The sequence below is a fragment of the Panulirus ornatus genome, chromosome 46, assembly GCF_036320965.1.
Source record: "Panulirus ornatus isolate Po-2019 chromosome 46, ASM3632096v1, whole genome shotgun sequence".
NCBI lineage: Eukaryota > Metazoa > Arthropoda > Malacostraca > Decapoda > Palinuridae > Panulirus > Panulirus ornatus.
The window spans coordinates 10566814-10588743 of record NC_092269.1 but is presented as its reverse complement, the minus strand read 5'-3'; the positions used below and the strand labels follow the sequence as shown (position 1 = coordinate 10588743).

General features: G+C 42.1%; 1 protein-coding gene across 2 annotated transcripts in view; it reads right to left on the bottom strand.

The window, feature by feature from the left end:
* Positions 1–21930, bottom strand: part of LOC139763134 (uncharacterized) — a 286157-nt gene that overhangs the window by 244065 nt on the left and 20162 nt on the right. The gene's annotated exons all lie outside the window — the stretch shown is intronic.

Below are 21930 nucleotides of genomic sequence, written 5' to 3'. Positions count from 1 at the left end.
GGTGGGAAGATTAGAAAGGGTAGTGAGTGGTGGGATGAAGAAGTAAGAGTATTAGTGAAAGAGAAGAGAGAGGCATTTGGACGATTTTTGCAGGGAAAAAATTAAATTGAGTGGGAGACGTATAAAAGAAAGAGACAGGAGGTCAAGAGAAAGGTGCAAGAGGTGAAAAAAAGGGCAAATGAGAGTTGGGGTGAGAGAGTATCATTAAATTTTAGGGAGAATAAAAAGATGTTCTGGAAGGAGGTAAATAAAGTGCGTAAGACAAGGGAGCAAATGGGAACTTCAGTGAAAAGGGTGCAAATGGGGAGGTGATAACAAGTAGTGGTAATGTGAGAAGGAGATGGAGTGAGTATTTTGAAGGTTTGTTGAATGTGTTTGATGATAGAGTGGCAGATATAGGGTGTTTTGGTCGAGGTGGTGTGCAAAGTGAGAGGGTTAGGGAAAATGATTTGGTAAACAGAGAAGAGGTAGTGAAAGCTTTGCGGAAGATGAAACGGCAATGAAGCAGGTTTCGATGGTATTGCAGTGGAATTTATAAAAAAAAGGGGGTGACTGTATTGTTGACTGGTTGGTAAGGTTATTTAATGTATGTATGACTCATGGTGAGGTGCTGAGAATTGGTGGAATGCATGCCTAGTGCCATTGTACAAAGGGGATAAAGGTGAGTGTTCAAATTACAGAGGTTTAAGTCTGCTGAGTATTCCTGGGAAAGTACATGGGAGGGTATTGATTGAGAGGGTGAAGGCATGTACAAAGCATCAGATTAGGGAAGAGCAGTGTGATTTCAGAAGTGGTAGACGATGTGTGGATCAGGTGTTTGCTTTGAAGAATGTATGTGAGAAATACTTAAAAAACAAATGGATTTGTATGTAGCATTTATGGATCTTCAGAAGGCATATGATAAGAGTTGATAGAGATGCTCTGTGAAGGTATTAAGAGTATATGGTGTGGGAGGCAAGTTGCTAGAAGCAGTGAAAATTATTTTTGAGGATGTAAGGCATGTGTACGAGTAAGAAGAGAGGAAAGTGATTGGTTCCCAGTGAATGTCATTTTGTGGCAGGTGTGTGATGTCTCCATGGTTGTTTAATTTGTTTATGGATAGGGTTGTTAGGGGGGGTGAATGCAAGAGTTTTGGAGAGAGGGGCAAGTATGCAGTCTGTTGTGGATGAGAGGGCTTGGGAAGTGAGTCAGTTGTTGTTTGCTGATGATACGGCACTGGTGGCTGATTTGGGTGAGAAACTGCAGAAGCTGGTGACTGAGTTTGGTAAAGTGTGTGAAAGAAGAACAGCTGAGAGTAAATGTGAATAAAAGCAAGGTTATTAGGTACAGTAGGGTTGAGAGACAAGTCAATTGGGAGGTAAGTTTGAATAAAGAAAGGCTGGAGGAAGTGAAGTGTTTTAGATATCTGGGAGTGGATTTGGCAGCAAATGGAGCCATGGAAGCGGAAGTGAGTCACAGGGTGGGGGAGGGGGTGAAAGTTCTGGGAGTGTTGAAGAATGTGTGGAAGGCAAGAACATTATCTCGGAAAGCAAAAATGGGTATGTTTGAAGGAATAGTGGTTCCAACAATGTTATATGGTTGCGAGGCATGGGCTATAGATAGGGTTGTGTTGAGGAGGGTGGATGTGTTGGAAATGAGATGTTTGAGTATAATATGTGGTGTGAGGTGGTTTGATCTAATAAGTAATGAATGGGTAAGAGAGATGTGTGGTAATAAAAAGAGTGTGGTTGAGAGAGTAGAAGAGGGTGTATTGAAATGGTTTGGTCACATGGAGAGAATGAGTGAGGAAAGCTTGACAAAGAGGATATATCTGTCACAGGTGGAGGGAATGAGGAGAAGTGGGAGACAATATTGGAGGTGGAAGGATGGAGTGAAAAAGATGTTGAGCGATCAGGTCCTGAACATGCAGGAGGGTGAAAGACGTGCAAGGAATAGAGTGAATTGGAACGATGTGGTATACCGGGGTCGACGTGCAGTCAATGGATTGAACCAGGGCATATGAAGCATCGGGTAAACCATGGAAAGTTTTGTGGGGCCTGGATGTGGAAAGGGAGCTGTGGTTTCGGTACATTATACATGACAGCTAGAGAATGGGTGTGAACGAATGTGGCCTTTGTTGTCTTTTCCTAGCGCTACCTCACACACGTGCGGGGAAGGGGTTGTCGTTTCATGTGTGGTGGGGTGGTGACGGGAATGAATAAAGGTGGTTTGATTGAGTAAGTAATGAAAGGGTAAGAGAGATGTGTGGAAATAAAAAGAGTATGCTTGGGAGAGCAGAAGAGGGTGTATTGAAATGGTTTGGACACATGGAGAGAATGAGTGAAGAAAGATTGACAAAGAGCATATATGAGTCAGAGGTGGTGGGAACCAGGAGAAGCAGGAGACCAAATTGGAGGTGGAAGGATGGAGTGAAAAGATTTTGAGCAATTGGGGCCTGAACATACAGGAGGGTGAAAGGCATGCAAGGAATAGAGTGAACTGGAACAGTGTGGTATACCAGGGTTGACGTGCTGTAAATGAACTGAACCAGCACATGTGAAGCCTCTGGGAGGTAATTTGCTGGAAGCAGTTAAGTTTTTTTTTTACCAAGGATGTAAGGCATGTGTATGAATAGGAAGAGAGGAGAGTGATTGGTTCCCAGTAAATGTCGGTCTGTAGCAGGCATGTGGATGTCCCAATGGTTGTTTAATTTGTTTATGGATGGGATGGTTAGGAAGGTAAATGCAAGAGAGAGGGGGCGAGTATGCGGTATGTTGGAGATGAGAGGGCCTGGGAAGCAAATTACCTTCCACACCATATACTCATAAGACCTTCCACAAAGCACCTCTGTCAGCCCTATCATATGCTTCTCCACATCCATAAATGCTACATACAAATCCATCTCTTTTTCTAAGTATTTCTCACACACATTCTTCAAAGCAAACACCTGATCCACACATCCTCTACCACTTCTGAAACCACATTGCTCTTCTCCAATCTGATGCTCTGTACATGCCTTCACCCTCTCAATCAATACCCTGTCATATAATTTCCCAAGAATACTCAACAAACTTATACCTCTGTAGTTTAAAACTCACCTTTATCCCCTTTGCCTTTGTTCACTGGCACTATGCATGAATTCCACCAATCCTAAAGCAGTTCACCCTGATCCATACATACAGTGAATATCCTAACCATCCAATAAACAACACCATCACCCCCTTTCTTAAAAAATTCTACTGCAATACGATCCAAACCCACCACCTTGCCGGATTTCATCTTCCACAAAGATTTCACTACCTCTTCTCTCTTAACAAAACCATTCTCCCTGACCCTCTCACTTCACACACCACCCCAACCAAAACAACCTAAATCTGCCACTCTATCATCAAACACACTCAACAAACCTTCAAAATACTCACTTCATCACTACCTGTTATTACTTTCCCCCTTGCCCCCTTCACCAATGTTCCCATTTGTTCTCTTGTCTTATGCATGTTATTTACCTCCTTCCAAGACATCTTTTTATTCTCCCAAAAGTTTAATGATACTCTCTCACCCCAACTCTCACTTGCCCTCTTTTTCAACCCATGCACCTTCCTGTTGCCCTCATGCTGCTTTCTTTTATACATCTCCCAGTCATTTGCACTCCTTCCTTGTAAGTACCGTCCAAATGCTTTTTTTCTCTTTCACTAACAACTTTATTTCTTCAACCCACCACTCTACCCCTTTATCTGCCCATCTCCTACCTTTCGCATGCCACATGCATCTTTTGCACATGCCATCACTGCTTCCCTATATGTGTGTGTGTGTGTGTGTGTGTGTGTGTATATTGGTGTACAAATTAGGATATGTAAAAGACAAAATGGCAAGAAGTCAAGTGGAACATGCAGGGGCTTAAAGACAGGGCAAATGAGAGTTAAAGTGACAGAGTATCGGCAATCTTCAGGGAGAATAGAGTGTTTTAAAAGTAGGTTACTAGTGTGAGAAAAACAACAGAACAAATGGAAGCATCATTGTAGGGAGTAGTAGGGAAGTGGTAACTGGAAGAAATGAGTTGGAGAGGCAATGGATTGAGTATCAAGAAGGACTGTTCAGTGTGTTTGATGATACAGTAGCAGATGGCTACTAGGGTGTTCTGGGTTAGGGAGGTATGCGAAGTGCAAGAGTCAGGAAAAATGAATGGGGAAAAAAGATGTGGTAAAAGCCTTGTGTATCATGAAATGTGGGAAGTCAGTTGGAGTGAATGGTGCTGCAGTTGAATTTCTTAAGAAAGGAGTAACTGTACTGCTCATTGGTTAGTTGGAATTTTCAGTGAAGGTATGGATCATAATGAGGTGCCTAAGGATTGGCAGTATGCATGTTTACTACCACTGGTTACATGGAAGGACAAAAGTGGGCATTTGAATTACAGAGGAATACTTTGAGTGTACCTGATAAGACGTATAGGAAAGTGGCAATTGAGAGGGTGGTGGCATGCACGGAACAGATTTGGGAAGAGCAATGGGGTTTCAGGAGTAGTAGGGGATGTGTGGATCAGGTATTTGCTTTGAGAATGTGTGAGAAATACTTCTAGAAATAGAAGGATTTTCAGGTGACACTTATGGATCTGAAGAAAGTCTACAATAGGGTTGATAGAGATGCTCTGTGGAAGGTGTTATGAATGTGTTGTGTGGGAGAAAAACTATTAGAAGCTGTGAGGAGTTTTTACCAAGAGAGTAAGAAGTGTGTGCAAGTAGCAAGAGAAGAGGATGAGTGGTGAAGTGGGAGTAATGTACATAAAAGCACAGTTATCAAGTTTAGCAGTGCAGCAAGACACATTATTTGCGGTGTAAATTTGAATGAAGAAAAGTTGGAAGATATGGAATGTTATAGATACCTGGGAGTGGATACAGCAGTAAACAGAACCATGAAAATGGAAGTGAATCATATAAAGGGTGACAAGGCAAAGGTTCTGGAAGCATCAAAGAATATGTGGAAAGAAAACTTGTTATATGGGTGGGTGAAAATGGGTATGTTTGAAGGTATAGCAGTTCAAATGCAAAGTGAATTTATGCCAGTCACAAGCTATGGAGGAGAATATGCAGCAGAGTGGGAATGTGTTGGAAAAAAAATGTTTGAGGGCAATATGTGGCATGATCAAGTAAGTAATAATTGGGTAAGAGAGGTGTGATAATAAGAGTATGGTTGAGACAGCTGAAGAAAGTGTACTGAAATGGTTTGGACATGGAGAAAATGATTGAGAAGAGATTGACAAAGAGGATAAAAGGTCAAAAGTGGAGGGGAAGAGGAAAGGAGGGAGAGGGAAGGCTGGAAAGGATTTTGAGTGCTAAGGGTCTGAATATACAGGAGGGTGAAAGGTATACATGGGATGGAGAAATCTGGAGCAGTAGTATACGGTAGGAAACATACTGTCAATGGGCTGAACTAAGGCATATGAAGAAGTATGAAGAAGCCAGGGGAAACCACAGAAAGGTGGAAGTTCAGCAAAGGAGGAGGAAAGCATACAAAATATGTAAGCATAATGTTAAGAAGCTGATAGAGGAAAGCAAAGAAAGAGTTGAAGATTTTGAAAGAAAGTTAGGTGAAAAGTTTTGGGATAATAAGAAACTATATCAGAAGGAAGTGGAAAAGGAAACAGGTGGATGCAAGAGTGGAAATGTTGACGAGAGAAGTAAGGAAGGGGAATTACTGAATCAAAAGGAGGTAGTGAAAGGAAGATGGAAAGAGTATTTTGAAGATCTGAAGATTATGGAAGGGGAGGCAGCAGTTTATTACATTCATGGGTATGGAGGAAGGAAGGAAGAGGATACATGAGGAGTGGCCAAGAGCAAAGAGGGAGGCAAGAAGGGCAATAATGAGGCTGAAGGTAGGAAAGGCACCTGGAGTGGATGGGATTACAGCTGAAATTCCAAGTATGGAGGAGAAAGTGTGTTAGAGTGGATGCATCTTATTGGATGGGATTATGGCTAAAAAGCTGAAGTATGGAGGAAAGGTGTAACAGTGAATGCATCTTGTATGCAATTTAGCATGGAAACAAAAGGGTGAACCTAAGGACTGGGTGAAAACTATTATTGTTCCTGTATTCAAAGGAAAAGGTGCAAAGGATTTATGTAGTACTTATAGAGGAATAAATCTGTTAAATATACTAGGAAAAGTATATGCAAGAATATTAATTGACAGAGCAATGGAAAGTGACTGAATGCAGAATAAGTGAAGAACAAGGGGGTTTCAGGAGAGGTAGGGGATGTGTGGATCAGATTTTTGTTGTAAAGATGACCATGTTAAAGTATTTAGCGAAAGATAAAAAGTTGTATGCAGTTTTTATGAATCTGGAGAAAGTGTATGACAGAGTTGAATGGAATGCTTTGTGGGATGTATTAAGGATATGTGGTATAAGGAGAAAACTGTTGGATGATGTAAAAGCCTTCTATAGAGGAGCAAGGAGCAAATGCATGTGTAAGAATGGATGGAGAGTTGGGCAAAAGTTCTGGGATACATGTAGGTGTGAGGCAGGGCTGTGTGATGTCAGTGTGGTTTCAGAAGTTGTAGAGGATGTGTGGATCAGGTGTTTGCTTTGAAGAATGTATGTGAGAAACACTTAGAAAAGCAAATGGATTTGTATGTAGCATTTATGGATCTGGAGAAGGCATATGATAGAGTTGATAGAGATGCTCTGTGGAAGGTACTAAGAATATATGGTGTGGGAGGCAAGTTGTTAGAAGCAGTGAAAAGTCTTTATCGAGGATGTAAGGCATGTGTACGTGTAGGAAGAGAGGAAAGTGATTGGTTCTCAGTGAATGTAGGTTTGCGGCAGGGGTGTGTGATGTCTCCATGGTTGTTTAATTTGTTTATGGATGGGGTTGTTAGGGAGGTGAATGCAAGAGTTTTGGAAAGAGGGGCAAGTATGAAGTCTGTTGGGGATGAGAGAGCTTGGGAAGTGAGTCAGTTGTTGTTCGCTGATGATACAGCACTGGTGGCTGATTCATGTGAGAAACTGCAGAAGCTGGTGACTGAGTTTGGTAAAGTGTGTGAAAGAAGAAAGTTAAGAGTAAATATGAATAAGAGCAAGGTTATTAGGTACAGTAGGGTTGAGGGTCAAGTCAATTGGGAGGTAAGTTTGAAGTCAATTGGGAGGTAAGTTTGAATAGAGAAAAACTGGAGGAAGTAAAGTGTTTTAGATATCTGGGAGTGGATCTGGCAGCAGATGGGACCATGGAAGCGGAAGTAAATCATAGGGTGGGGGAGGGGGTGAAAATCCTGGGAGCCTTGAAGAATGTGTGGAAGTCGAGAACATTATCTCCGAAAGCGAAAAATGGCTATGTTTGAAGGAATAGTGGTTCCAACAATGTTGTATGGTTGCGAGGCGTGGGCTATGGATAGAGTTGTGCGCAGGAGGGTGGATGTGCTGGAAATGAGATGTTTGAGGACAATATGTGGTGTGAGGTGGTTTGATTGAGTAAGTAATGTAAGGGTAAGAGAGATGTGTGGAAATAAAAAGAGCATGGTTGAGAGAGCAGAAGAGGGTGTTTTGAAATGGTTTGGGCACATGGAGAGAATGAGTGAGGAAAGATTGACCAAGAAGATATATGTGTCGGAGGTGGAGGGAACGAGGAGAAGTGGGAGACCAAATTGGAGGTGGAAAGATGGAGCGAAAAAGATTTTCAGTGATCGGGGCCTGAACATGCAGAAGGGTGAAAGGCGGGCAAGGAATAGAGTGAATTGGATCGATGTGGTATACCAGGGTCGACGTGCTGTCAGTGGATTGAATCAGGGCATGTGAAGCGTCTGGGGTAAACCATGGAAAGTTCTGTGGGGCCTGGATGTGGAAAGGGAGCTGTGGTTTCGGGCATTACTGCATGACAGGTGGAGACTGAGTGTGAGTGAATGGAGCCTTTGTTGTCTTTTCCTGGCGCTGCCTCGCGCACATGAGGGAGGAGGGGGATGTTATTCCGTGGGTGGCGGGGTGGCGATGGGGGTGAGTAGGGGCAGACAGTGTGAATTGTGTGCATGTGTGTATATGTGTGTGTCTGTGTGTGTATATAGGTGTGTACGTTGGGATGTGTGGGTGTGTATGTTTGTGTGTGTGGACGTGTGTGTGTGTGTGCATGTGTGTGGGGGTGGGTTGGGCCATTTCTTTCGTCTGTTTCCTTACGCTACCTCGCAAACGCGGGAGACAGCGACAAAGCAAAATAAAAGTAAAAATAATATATATATATGTATATGTGCTACCTTGCAAACACGGGAGACAGCTACAAAGCAAAAAAAATATATATATATATAAATATATATATATATATATATATATATATATATATATATATATATATATATATATATATATACCACTCCAATAGAGTGAATTGGAGCGGTGTGGTATACCGGGGTTGACGTGCTGTCAGTGGATTGAATCAGGGCATGTGAAGCGTCTGGGGTAAACCATGGAAAGCTGTGTGGGTATGTATATTTGCGTGTGTGGATGTATGTACATACATGTGTATGGGGGTGGGTTGGGCCATTTCTTTCGTCTGTTTCCTTGCGCTACCTCGCAAACGCGGGCGGGACAGCAGCAAAAAAAAAGAAAAAAAAATATATATATATATATATATATATATATATATATATATATATATATATATATATATATATATATCCCTGGGGATAGGGGATTAAGAATACTTCCCACGTATTCCCTGCGTGTCGTAGAAGGCGACTAAAAGGGGAGGGAGCGGGGGGGCTGGAAATCCTCCCCTCTCGTTTTTTTTTTTTTAAATTTTCCAAAAGAAGGAACAGAGGGGGCCAGGTGAGGATATTCCAAAAAAGGCCCAGTCCTCTGTTCTTAACGCTACCTTGCTAACGCGGGAAATGGCGAATAGTTTAAAAGAAAAAAAAGATATATATATATATATATATATATATATATATATATATATATATATATATATATATATGGATGGAGTGATATGGGAGAGGAAACCAAACTAGGGTAAAAGGGGTGCAGAGATGGAGTGTGGGAGTGAGATATGGTGACTGATGGCAAGCCTGTTTGCGGATGATAGTGTTGTTTGTGGTGAGTGAAGAGGAGTTGCAAAAGGTTGTAAGTTTGTTATATGTGTGTGAGAAGAGAAGACTGAAGGCAAATGCAAATAAAGTAATGGTGTCTGAAAGGAAACAGAGTGAAAGTATGGATTTTGTAAAACCATATAAAGTGAAAGAGGAAACTGTACTAAATTGTGCTGTGGATATGGGGGGAAAAGACTGGAAGAAGTGAGGGAATTTAAGTATTTGGGAGCTGTCTTGAGTAAGTGTGGTGATATGAATGGAGAGATAATGGAGAGAGCAGCACAGGGTAGAAGAGTCATTGGCTCCCTTAATAGAATAATGAAGGATATGGAAGTGAAGAGAGGATTAAGGGACAGCATATTCCTCCCAACTCTGACCTATGCAGCTGAAACATGGATGTGGAATGAGGCATAGAGGCCGAAACATGGACGTGGAATGAGACACAGAGGCCGAAACATGGACATGGAATGAGGCACAGAGGTCAGGAATCCAGGCTGTGGAAATGAGCTACTTGAGAAGAGCACATGGTGTAACTAGATGGAATGATGAAAGAAATGAAAGGGTATACAAGAGATGTGGTATGGCAAGGAATGCAAAGGAAATGAATTGTGGAGTGGTAGAATGGGTGAAACATATTTTGAGATGGTCTGGGCATGTGGAAAAAATGTAACACTGGTTGTTTACAAGGAAAGTGTATCATAGTACAATCAAAGGGGTTGGCGTGAGTGAAAGACTACCTGTGACATAAGCAAATAGGGTGGAGGAATAATGGAGGGAGAGAAACAGAGGAAGAATGTGTGGAATGGTGTATGTGGGGAAGGCATATAAGGATAGGGATAAGTGGAGACTCTTTTGCCGTGGCCATCCCTTGATGGGAGTTTCTGGTGGGGACTGGCATCAGAGATACAGAAATATAGACAGACCACAGAAAGGTTAGCAGGGCCTGGTTGTAGATAGGGGGCTGTGGTTTTCAGAGCATTACACATTACACCTTAAGAATGGATGTGACTGGAAGAGGTCTTTTCTTCATCTGATTGTGATGTTGCCTTGCTAACAAAGGAAACAGTAAACTAGTATGAAAAAAAGAAGATAAGATAGGTAAAGAGAGAAGAGGTAGTGAAAGCTTTGCAGACGATGAAATCTGGCAAAGCAGCGTGTTTGGATGGTACTGCAGTTGAATTTATCAAGAAGGGGGGGTGACTGCACTGTTGATTGGTTGTTAAGGATATTCAATGTATGTATGGTTCATGGTGAATTGCCTGAGGATTGGCAGAATGCATGTATAGTCCCATTGTATGAAGGCAAAGGGGATAAAGGTGAGTGTTCAAACTACTTTGGCATAAGTTTGTTGAGTATTCCTGGGAAATCATATGACAGGGTATTGATTGAGAGGGTGAAGGCACGTACAGAGCATCAGATTGGGGAAGAGCAGTGCAGTTTCAGAAGTGGTAGAGGATGTGTGGATCAGTTGTTTGCTTTGATGAATGTGTGAGAAATACTTCAACAAAGAGATGGATTTGTATGTAGCATTTATGGATGTGAAGAAAGCATATGATAGGGTTGATAGAGAAGCTTTGTGGAAGGTCTTAAGAGTATATGGTGTGGGAAGTAAGCTGCTAGAAGCAGTGAAGAGTTTTTAACAGTAATATAAGGCATGTGTATGAGTAAGAAGAGAGGAGAGTGACTGGTTCCCAGTGAATGTCGGTTTTTGGCAAGGGTGTATGATGTACCCGTGGTTGTTTAACTTGTTTAAGGATGGGGTAGTTAGGGAGGTATATGCAAGAGATTTTGGAGAGAGGGACAAGTACGCAGTCTGTTAGGGATGAGAGGGCCTGGGAAGTGAGTCAGTTGTTCGCCGATGATACAGCTCTGGTGGCTGATTCAGGTGAGAAACTACAGAAGTTGGTGACTGAGTTTGGAGAAGTGTGTGAAAGGAGAAAGTTGAGAGTGAATGTGAATAAGAGCAAGGTTATTAGGTTCAGTAGGGTTGAGGGACAAGTTAACTGGGATGTAAGTATGAATGGAGAAAAATTGGAGGAAGGGAATTGTTTTTGATATCTGGCAGTGGACTCAGCAGCGAATGGAACCACGAAAGCAGAAATGAGTCACAGGGTGGGTGAGGGGGCGAAGGTTCTAGAAACGATGAAAAATGTGTGTTAGGAGAGATCGTTATCTTGGAGAGCAAAAATGTGTATGTTTGAAGGAACAGTATTTCCAACAATTTTATATAGTTCCGATGCATGGGCTATAGATAGGGTTGTATGAAGGAGGATGGATGAGTTGGACATGAAATGTTTGAGGACAGTATGTGGATTGAGGTGGTTTGATGGAGTAAGTAATGAAAGGACAAACGAGATATGTGGAAATACAAAGAGTGTGGTTGAGAGAGCAGAAGAGGGAGTGTTGAAATGGTTTGGACATATGAAGAGAATGAATGAGGAAAGATTGACAAAGGAGATCTATGCATCAGAGGTGGAGGGAACATGGAGAAGTGGGAGACCAAATTGGATGTGGAAAGATGGAGTGAAAAAGATTTTGAATGATTGGGACCTGAACATACAGGAGGGTGAGAGGCGTGCAAAGAATAGATTGAATTGGAACAATATGGTATACTGGGGTCAACATGCTGTCAATGGACTGAACCAGGGCCTGTGTAACGTCAGGGGTAAACCATGGAAATGTCTGTGTGGCCTGGATGTGGATAGGGAGTTGTGGTTTCAGTACATTACACATCACAGCAAGAGACTGAGTGTGAAAGAATGTGGCCTTTTTTTTGTATGTTTTCCTGGCGCTACCTTGCTGAAACGGGGTTGCGGTGCTATTTCCTGTCAGGTGGGGTATCGCCAGGAATGGATGAAGGCAAGCAAGTATTAATATGTACGTGTGTATATATGTATATGCTTGTATATGTGTATGTCAATATGTATATGTATGTATACGTGCATGTACGGGCATTTATGAATATATATGTGTATATGAGTGGATGGGCCATTCTTCCAGTTCACTCTGTTCCTTGCACGTCTTTCACCTTCCTGTATGTTCAGGCCCTGATCGCCCAAAATCTTTTTCACTTCACACTTCCACATCCAATTTGGTCTCCTGATTCTCCTTCTTCCCTCCATGTCTGAAACATGTATCCTCTTTGTCAGTCTTTCCTCAATCATTCTTTCCATGTGTCCAAACCATTTCAACTCTCTCAACCATACTCTTTTTATTACCGAACATATCTCTTACCCTTTCATTACTTAATCAAACCACCTCACACCACATATTGTTCCAAAACATTTCATTTCCAACACATCTACCATTCTCCGCACAACCCTATCTACACCCTATGCCTCGCATTGTTGGAACCATTATTTCTTCAAACCTACCTATTTTTGCTCTCTGAGATAACGTTCTCGCCTTCCATACATTCTTCAACGCTCCCAGAACCTTTGCCCCCTCCCCCACCCTGTGACTCACTTCCGCTTCCATGGTTCCATCTGCTGCTAAGTCACTCCCAGATACGTAAAACACTTCACTTCCTCCAGTTTTCCTCCATTCAAACTTACCTCCCAATTAACTTGTCCTTCAACCCTACTGAACCTAATAACCTTGCTCTTATTCACATTTACTCTCAACTTTCTCCTTTCACACACTACCAAACTCAGGCACCAACCTCTGCAGTTTCTCACTTGAATCAGCCACCAGCACTGTATCATCAGCAAACAACAACTGACTCACTTTCCAGGTCCTCTCACCCAGAACAGACTGCATACTTGGACCTCTCTCCAAAACTCTTGCATTCACTACCCTAACCACCCCATCCATAAGCAAATTAAACCATGGAGACATCACACACCCCTGCCACAAAACGACATTCACTGGGAACCAATCACTCTCCTCTCTTCCTACTCACACACATGCCTTATATCACTGGTAAAATCTCTTCACTGCTTCTAGCAACTTACATCCCACACCATATACTCTTAAAACCTTCCACAAAGCATCTCTATCAACCCTGTCATATGCCTTTTCCAGACCTATAAATGCTACATACAAATCCATCTGTTTTTCCAAGTATTTCTCACATACATTCTTCAAACAAACACCTGATCCGCACATCCTCTATCACTTCTGAAACCACACTGCTCTTCCCCAATTTGATACTCTGTACATGCCTTCACCCTGTCAATCAATACTCTCCCATATAATTTCCTAATAATACTCAACAAACTTATGCCTCTGTAGTTTGAACACTCGCCTTTATCCCCTTTGCCTTTGTACAATGGCATTATGCATGCATTCCGCCAGTCCTCAGGCACTTCACCATGATCTGTACATACATCCTTGCCAACCAACCAATCAACTACAGTCACCCCCCTTTTTATAATAAATTCCACTGCAAAACCATCCAAAGCCACCGCCTGCCGGCTTTCATCTTCGGCAAAGCTTTCACTACCTCTTTTCTGTTTACCAAAACATTCTCCTGGACCCTCTCACTTTGCACACTACCCTCACCAAAACACCCTACATCTGCCACTCTAGCATCAAACACATTCAACAAACCTTGAAAATACTCACTCCATCTCCTCACTTCATCACTACTTGTTATTACCTCCACATTTGCCCCCTTCACCGAAATATCCATTTGTTTTTTGTCTTACGCACGTTATTTACCTCCTTCCAAAACATCTTTTTTTTTTTTCTCCCTGAAATTTAATGATATTCTCATCCAACTCTCATTTGCCCTCTTTTTCATCTCTTTCACCTTTCTCTTGACCTCCTGCCACTTTCTTTTATACATCTCCCAGTCATTTGCACTACTTCCCTGCAAGAATCATCCAAATGCCTCTCTCTTCTCTTTCAGTAACAGCCTTACTTCTTCATCCCACCACTCACCACCCTTTCTAGACTGCCCACCTCCCACCTTTCTCATGCCACATGCATCTTTTGGGCAAGCCATCACTGCTTCCCTAAATACATCCCAGTCCACCCCCACTCCCATCACATCATTTGCTCTCAACCTTTGCCATTCTACACTCAATCTCTCCTGGTACTTCCTTACACAAGTCTCCTTTCCAAGCTCACTTACTCTCACCACTCTGTCTCCCCAACATTCTCTCTTCTTTTCTGAAAACCTCTACAAATCTTCACCTTCGCCTCCACAAGACAGTGATTAGACATCCCTCCAGTTGCCCCTCTCAGAACATTTACATCCAAAAGTCTCTCTTTTACACGCCTATCAATTAACACATAATCCAATAATGCCCTTTGGCCATCTCTCCTACTCACATATACTTAAAGTATATCTCTCTTTTTAAACCAGGTATTCTCAATCACCAGGCCTTTTTCAGCACACAGATCCACAAGCTCCTCACCATTTCCATTTACAACACTGGTCATCAGTTCCTGTATTAACAGGGTAGCAATAAGAACAGACAAAGAAATGGCTGCATTCACTCGTATCTACACTCTAGCTAACATGTAAAATGCACTAAAACCAAATCCTCCTGTCCACAACCAGGCTCAACAGGCCTTTATGTGGTTTCTCCCAACTCCTTCATATGCCCTGGTTAATGCCACTGACAGCACATCATCTCCAGTATACCAGATTACTCTAACATGCTCAGTCCCTTTGCATGCCTTACAACCTTTTGCATGGTCAGGCCCCAAACCCTCAAAAAAAGCAAGTTGGAGGTGGAACTCCAACTTGCTTTTTCCCTTTTCCTTGTTCCCTCCATGTCTGAGATATTTACAATCTTAGTCATCCTCTCCTTGTGTCCAATCCAATCCTTTAAGTAACCCCTCTTTAGCTTTCTCATAGATACTCCACTTAAAACTACTACTCTTTCTCACCCTGTCATTTCTTATTCAATCAATCCTCCTCGGCCAAATATTGTCCTCAAACATTTAATTTCCAACAAGTCCACCCTCTTTGTTACAATTTTGCTTACCACCCATGCAACACCAATAGGACTACTATACCATCAAACATACCCATCTTTGCCCTTAAAGACAGTCACCTCTATTTTCCACACATTCCTCAATGTACCCAGGATATTTGCCCCATCACCCACCCTATGGCTCCCTTCAAGTCTCATGATTCCAGTCATTGTTGCACTTTATCAATAACATTGAATGGAAAGAATGACACCAAGTTGAGCTCTGTTAACTGTGAAAAAATTTCTGGCAATGCTGAAAACTCATTCTGATGGAGCAGATGTAGCAGTACACTCAATCACCTCTCTTGCAAGGTTCTTCAGTGAATGTAAAGATTGGGACACTTCTTTAAAGTATAGCATTGGATCACTTGAAAATGACAGAGTTCCTTCCTCTACATATTGCTTCAATAAGATTCACTGACACTGTGCTTCCCTCTAATCCCCAATCATTTTAGAATTTCATTGAACATTTTGGTTGGAGAAAAGTCTGGGTCTTTTAGATTTAGGTTCCTTTTGCTAGATCATCCTTGTTACTTTCTTTATCTACTATTGATGTTGACCTCTCTTGAACTCTCTTGAACTACCTCCAATTCTTCATAAACCAGCACTTGATCCTTCTGCTCTTGTAATGGAAGCTACTCCAGTTTGAACCTAGGATCCAAAAAAGCCACTACTTGAACATATCGCATTTTCATGCATGGATCCAACCTTTTCTTCACAGAGTCCAATAAGACTTTAGCCAGTTGTTCACAGTACTGTAATTGGGTGTTATGATTATGAATTAGGTTCTCAAATGAGTGTTAAGTCCCTGAATTGCTGGTCCAATAGCAGATATGGTCACCTTCTTCTGTCCCTCCACACTTTCCATGGTCTCGTGAAGAGGTTTGAGGACAATCACAAGCTCGTTTAAGTCAGAAATCTCCACTGACATGATTTTCTTATTCCTCTGCTCGCTCTCTGGGACAGAAGATCATTTGCATTATTCACCTCTGCAGGGTTCTTGAGTTCGTATAATGTTTTGTTTTTGTTATCGGACTGATATTTTTGTTTGGGTGGGGTCAAGGGATCAGTAGGGTGGACTCAGACGTTTAATAATAAAAAATTACTGCTAGCGAGTGCTGCTACCCCCATTATTTTTTATTACCAATACTTTAAAAGTACTATTGACCACCTTTGCATTTATAAGGTTACTAGTGCCAATTTCCTCCCCTTTCACAATTACAACTAAATTACAATTACAATAAGTTACTTCAATTTCATTATCAATTGCAATTACAATATTTCTGTAATTACATTTCAATTGAATTGCAATCACTCCAACCCTGCTCCCAGATATCTAAAACACTTCCCTTCCTCCAATTGTTCTCCATTCAAACTCACATCTCATCTAACTTGTCCCTCAACCCTACTGAACCTAATAACCTTGCTCTTACTCATATTTACTGTCAACTTTCTCCTTTCACACACTTTTCAAACTCAGTCACCAACTTCTGCAGTGTCTCTCTCAAATAAGCCACCATTGCTGTATCATCAGTGAACAACTGACTCAGTTCCCAGGCCCTCTCATCCCCAACCTGACTTCATACTCGCCCCTCTCTCCAAAACTCTTACATTTACCTCCCTAACCACCCCATCCATAAACAAATTAAACAACCATGGGGATATCATACATCCCTGCTGCAGACCAACTTTCACTAGGAACCAATCACTCTCCTCTCTTCCTACTCATACACATGCCTTACAGCCTTGATAAAAACTTTTCACTGCTTCTAGCTGCTTACCTCCCACACCATTTACATTAAAGGCCTTCCAAAAAGCATCTGTATCAGCCCTATCATATGCCTTCTCCAGATCCATAAATGCTACATACAGATCCATCTGTTTCTCTTACGTATTTCTCACACACATTCTTCAAAGCAAACACCTGATCCACACATCCTCTACCACTTCTGAAACCACACTGCTCCTCCCCAGTCTGATGCTCTGTACATGCCTTCACCCTCTCAATCAGTACCCTTCCATACAATTTTCCAAGAATACTCAACAAACTTATGCCTCTGCACTTTGAAGTCTCACCTTTATCCCCTTTGCCTTTGTACAGTGGCTCTATACATGCATTCTGCCAATCTTCAAGCACTTTACCATGGTCCATGCATACACTGAATACTCTTGCCAACCAATCAACACCATGGTCACACCTTCATAATAAATTCAACTGCAATACCATCCAAACCCACGGCCTTGCCTGATTTCACCTTCTGCAAAGCTTTCACTACCTCTTCTCTCTCCACCTAACCACTCTCCCCAACTCTCTCACTTTACACACCACCCCAACCAAAACACCCTATATCTGTCACTCTGTCATCAAACATTCAACAAACCTTAAAAATACTCACTCCATCTTCTCACTTCATCACTACCTGTTATCATTTTTCCCCCCCATGCCCCCTTCACCAATGTTCCCATTTGTTCTCTTATCATAAGCATGTTATTTACCTCCTCCTAAACATCTTATTCTCTGTAAAGTTTAATGATACCCTCTCACCCCAATTCTCATTTGCCCTCTTTTTCAACCCTTGCACCATCCTCTTGACCTCCTACTGCATTATATTATAAACCTCCCAGTCATTTGCACTCCTTCCTTGTAAGTATTATCCAAATGTCTCTCTTTTCTCTTTCACTAACAACTTTACTTCTTCATCCCACCACTCACTAATCTTTCTGATCTGCCCACCTTCCACCATTCTCATGCCACATGCAGCTTTTGCACATGCCATCACTGCTTCCCTGAATACATCCCCTGCCTCACCCACTCCTTTCATGTCATTTGCTCTCACCTTTTGCCATTCTACACTCACTCTCTCTTGGTACTTCCTTACACAAGCCTCCTTTCCAAGTTCACTTAGTCTCACCACTTTCTTCTCCCCAACAGGAAAACAGACAAAAAAAGGCCACACTCATTCACATTCATTCTCTAGTTGTCATGTGTTATGCACGAAAACCACAACTCCCTGTCCACATCCAGGCCTCACAGACCTTTCCTTGGTTTACCCCAGATGTTTCACATCCTGGTTCAGTCCAGTGACAGCACACTGACACCAGTACACCACATCGTTTCAATTCACTCTATTCCTTGCACACCTCTCACCTTCCTGTATGTTCAGGCCCTGATCGCTCAAAATCTTTTTCACTCCATCCTTCCACCTCCAATTTGGTTTCCCATTTCTCCTTGTTCGCTCTACCTCTGACACATATATCCTCTTTGTCAACCTTTCCTCACTCATTCTCTCCTTATTTCCAAACCATTTCAACACACCCTCTTCTGTTCTCTCAACCACACTCTTTTAATTACCATATATCTCTTAACCTTTCATTACTTACTTGATCAAACCACCTCACACCACATAGCAGCCTCAAACATTTCATTTCCAACACATCCACCCTCCTCTGTACAACCCTATATATAGTACATGCCTCACGATCATATAATATTGTTGGAACTACTATTACTTCAAACATACCCATTTTTGCTCTGAGATAATGCTCTCTTTCCACACATTCTTCACTCCAGAACCTTTGCCCCCTCCCCCACCCTATGACTCACTTCCATGTTTCCATTCGCTGCTAAGTCCACTACCAAATACCTAAAACAATTCACTTCTTCCAATATCTCCCCATTCAAACTCTCATCTCTACTAACTTGTCCCTCAACCCTACTGAACCTAATAGCCTTGCTTTTATTCACAAATTACTCATAACTTTCTCTTTTCACACCTTTCCAAACTCAGTTACCAACTTCTGCAGTTTCTCACTTGAATCAGCCACCAGTGCTGTATCATTGGCAAACAACAACTGACTAACTCCCAGGCCCTATCATCCCCAACAGACTGCATACTCGCCCCTCTCTCCTAAACTCTTGCATTTACCTCCCTAACTACCTCAATCCATACTCAAATTAAACAACAATGGGGACATAACACATCCCTGCTGCAGATGGACCTTCCTTGGGAACCAATCACTCTTCTCTCTTTCTGCTCGTACACATGCCCTACACCCTTGATAAAAATTCGCTGCTTCTGGCAGCTTTCCTCCTACACCATATACTCTTAAGACCTTCCACAAAGCTTCTCTGTCCACCCTGTCATATGCCTTCTCCAGATCCATAAATGCTATATACAAATCCATCTGTTTCTTTAAGTATTTCTATCACACATTCTTCAAAGGAAATACCTGATCCACACATCGTCAAGCACTTCTGAAACCACCCTATCAATCAATACCCTCCCATACAATTTTCCAGGAATACTCAACAAATTTATGCCTCTGTAGTCCGAACACTTACTTTATCTCCTTTGCCTTAGTACAATGTCACTATATAAGCATTCTGCCAATCCTCAGGCACTTCACCATAATCCATTCATACAATGAATATCCTTCCTACCAATCAACAACACATTCACCCTTTTCCATAATATATTCAGCTGCAGTATCATCCAAATCCCGTTGCCTTGCTAGATTTCATCTTCTGCAAGGCTTCTACCACCTCTTCTCTCTTCAACAAACCACTCTCCCTAACTCTCTCACTTTGCACACAATCCCAACCAAAACACCCTACATCTGCCACTCTATCATCAGACACAATCAACAAACCTTCAAAATACTCAATCCAACTATTTCTCACTTCATCACTACCTGTTATTACTTTCCCCCTTGCCCCCTTCACTGATGTTCCCATTTGTTCTCTTGTCTTACACAAGTTATTTACCTTCTTCCAAAACATCTTTTTATCCTCTCTAAAGATTAATGATACTCTTTCAAACACCACTCTTTTCTCTTTCACTAACAACTTTACTTCTTCATCCCACCACTCTACCTTTTCTAATCTGTCCACCTCCCACCTTTCTCATGCCACATGCATCTCTTGCACATGCCATCACTGCTTCCCTAAATCCCATTCCTCACCCACTCCCCCACATGTCATTTGCTGTTACTTTTTGCCATTCTTTCCTGCGTTAGCAAGGCAGTGCCTGGAAACATACGAAGAAAGGACATAGCCTCTTACTGCACACACACGCACATATATATTTTTTTATATTTTTATTATACTTTGTTGCTGTCTCCTGCGTTAGCGAAGTAGCACATGGAAACAGACAAAAGAATGGCCCAACCCACCCACATACACATGTATATACATAAACACCCACACGCACACATATACATGCTTATACATTTCAACGTATACATACATATACATATACATGTATACACATGTACATAGTCATATATGCTGCCTTCATCCATTCCCCCTGCCACCCCGCCACAAATGAAATGACACCCCCTCCCCCTGCGTGCATGTGAGGTAGCACTAGGAAAAGACAACAAAGACCACATTTGTTAACACTCAGCCTCTAGCTGTCATTTGTAATGCACCGAAACCACAGCTCCCTTTCCACATCCAGGCCCCACAAAACTTTCCATGGTTTACCCCAGATGCTTTACATGCCCTGGTTCAATCCACTGATAGCACGTCGACCCCAGTATACCACAACGTTCCAATTCACTCTATTCCTTGCACGCCTTTCACCCTCCTGTATGTTCAGGCTCCAATTGCTCAAAATCTTTTTCACTCCATCCTTCCACCTCCAATTTGGTCTCCTTTTTCTTGTTCCCTCCACCTCTGACACATATATCCTCTTCGTCAATCTTTCCTTACTCATTCTCTCCATGTGACCAAACTATTTCAAAACACCCTCTTCCGCTCTCTCAACCACACTCTTTTTATTACCACACATCTCTCTTACCCTTTCATTACTTACTCGATCAAACCACATATTGTCCTCGAACATCTCATTTCCAACACATCCACCCTCCTTCGCACAACCCTATCTATCGCCCATGCCTCACAACCATATAACATTGTTGAAACCACTATTCCTTCAAAAATATCCATTTTTGCTCTCCGAGATAGCAAAAGCTTTGCGGAAGATGAAAGCCAGCAAGGCAGCGGATTTGGATGGTATTGCAGTGGAATTTATTAAAAAAAGGGGGTGACTGTATTGTGGATTGGTTGGTAAGGTTATATAATGTATGTATGACTCATGGTGAGGTGCCTGAGGACTGGCTGAATGCTTGCATAGTGCCATTGTACAAAGGTAAAGGGGATAAGAATGAGTGCTCAAATTACAGAGGTATAAGTTTGTTGAGTATTCCTGGGAAATTATATGGGAGGGTATTGATTGTGAGGGTGAAAGCATGTACAGAGCATCAGATTGGGGAAGAGCAGTGTGATTTTAGAAGTGGTAGAGGATGTGTGGACCAAGTGCTTGCTTGCCCAGGTGCAGTCCATTGACAGCATGTCAACCCCAGTACACCACATCATTCCAATTCACTCTGTTCCTTGCACGCCTCTCACCCTCCTGTATGTTCAGGCACCAATCGCTTAAAATCTTTTCCCACTACATCTTTCCACCTCCAATTTGGTCTCCTGCTTCTCTGACACATATATCCTCTTTGTCAATATTTCCTCACTCATTCTCTCCATATGTCCAAACCATTTCAACACACATTCTTCTGCTTTCTCAACCACAGTGTTAACGAGATGGCCTTGATTAGGGCCTCAATTGCCCATGCCATTTCAACTAACATTAAAAAAATGTCATTTCCTGTATAGCCCCATCATTTACTCTGTCACATGCATACGTTTCATCCCATAGTGGAAGAGAAGAGAAAGGTGCATGGCATTACTTCCAAGGAAGGAGTGCAAGTGATGCAGAGATGTACAAAACAAAGCAGCTGGAGGTCAAGAGGGCACAGGGGCTGAAAAAGAGGGTAAACAAGAGATAGGGTGAGCTAGTGTCAGCAAACTTCAGAGAGCATAAGAAAATGTTTTGGAGAGAGAGAAAAAAAAGAGAACGAATGGGAACATCATAGAAGGGGGCAAATGAAGTAGTGGTAACAGGGA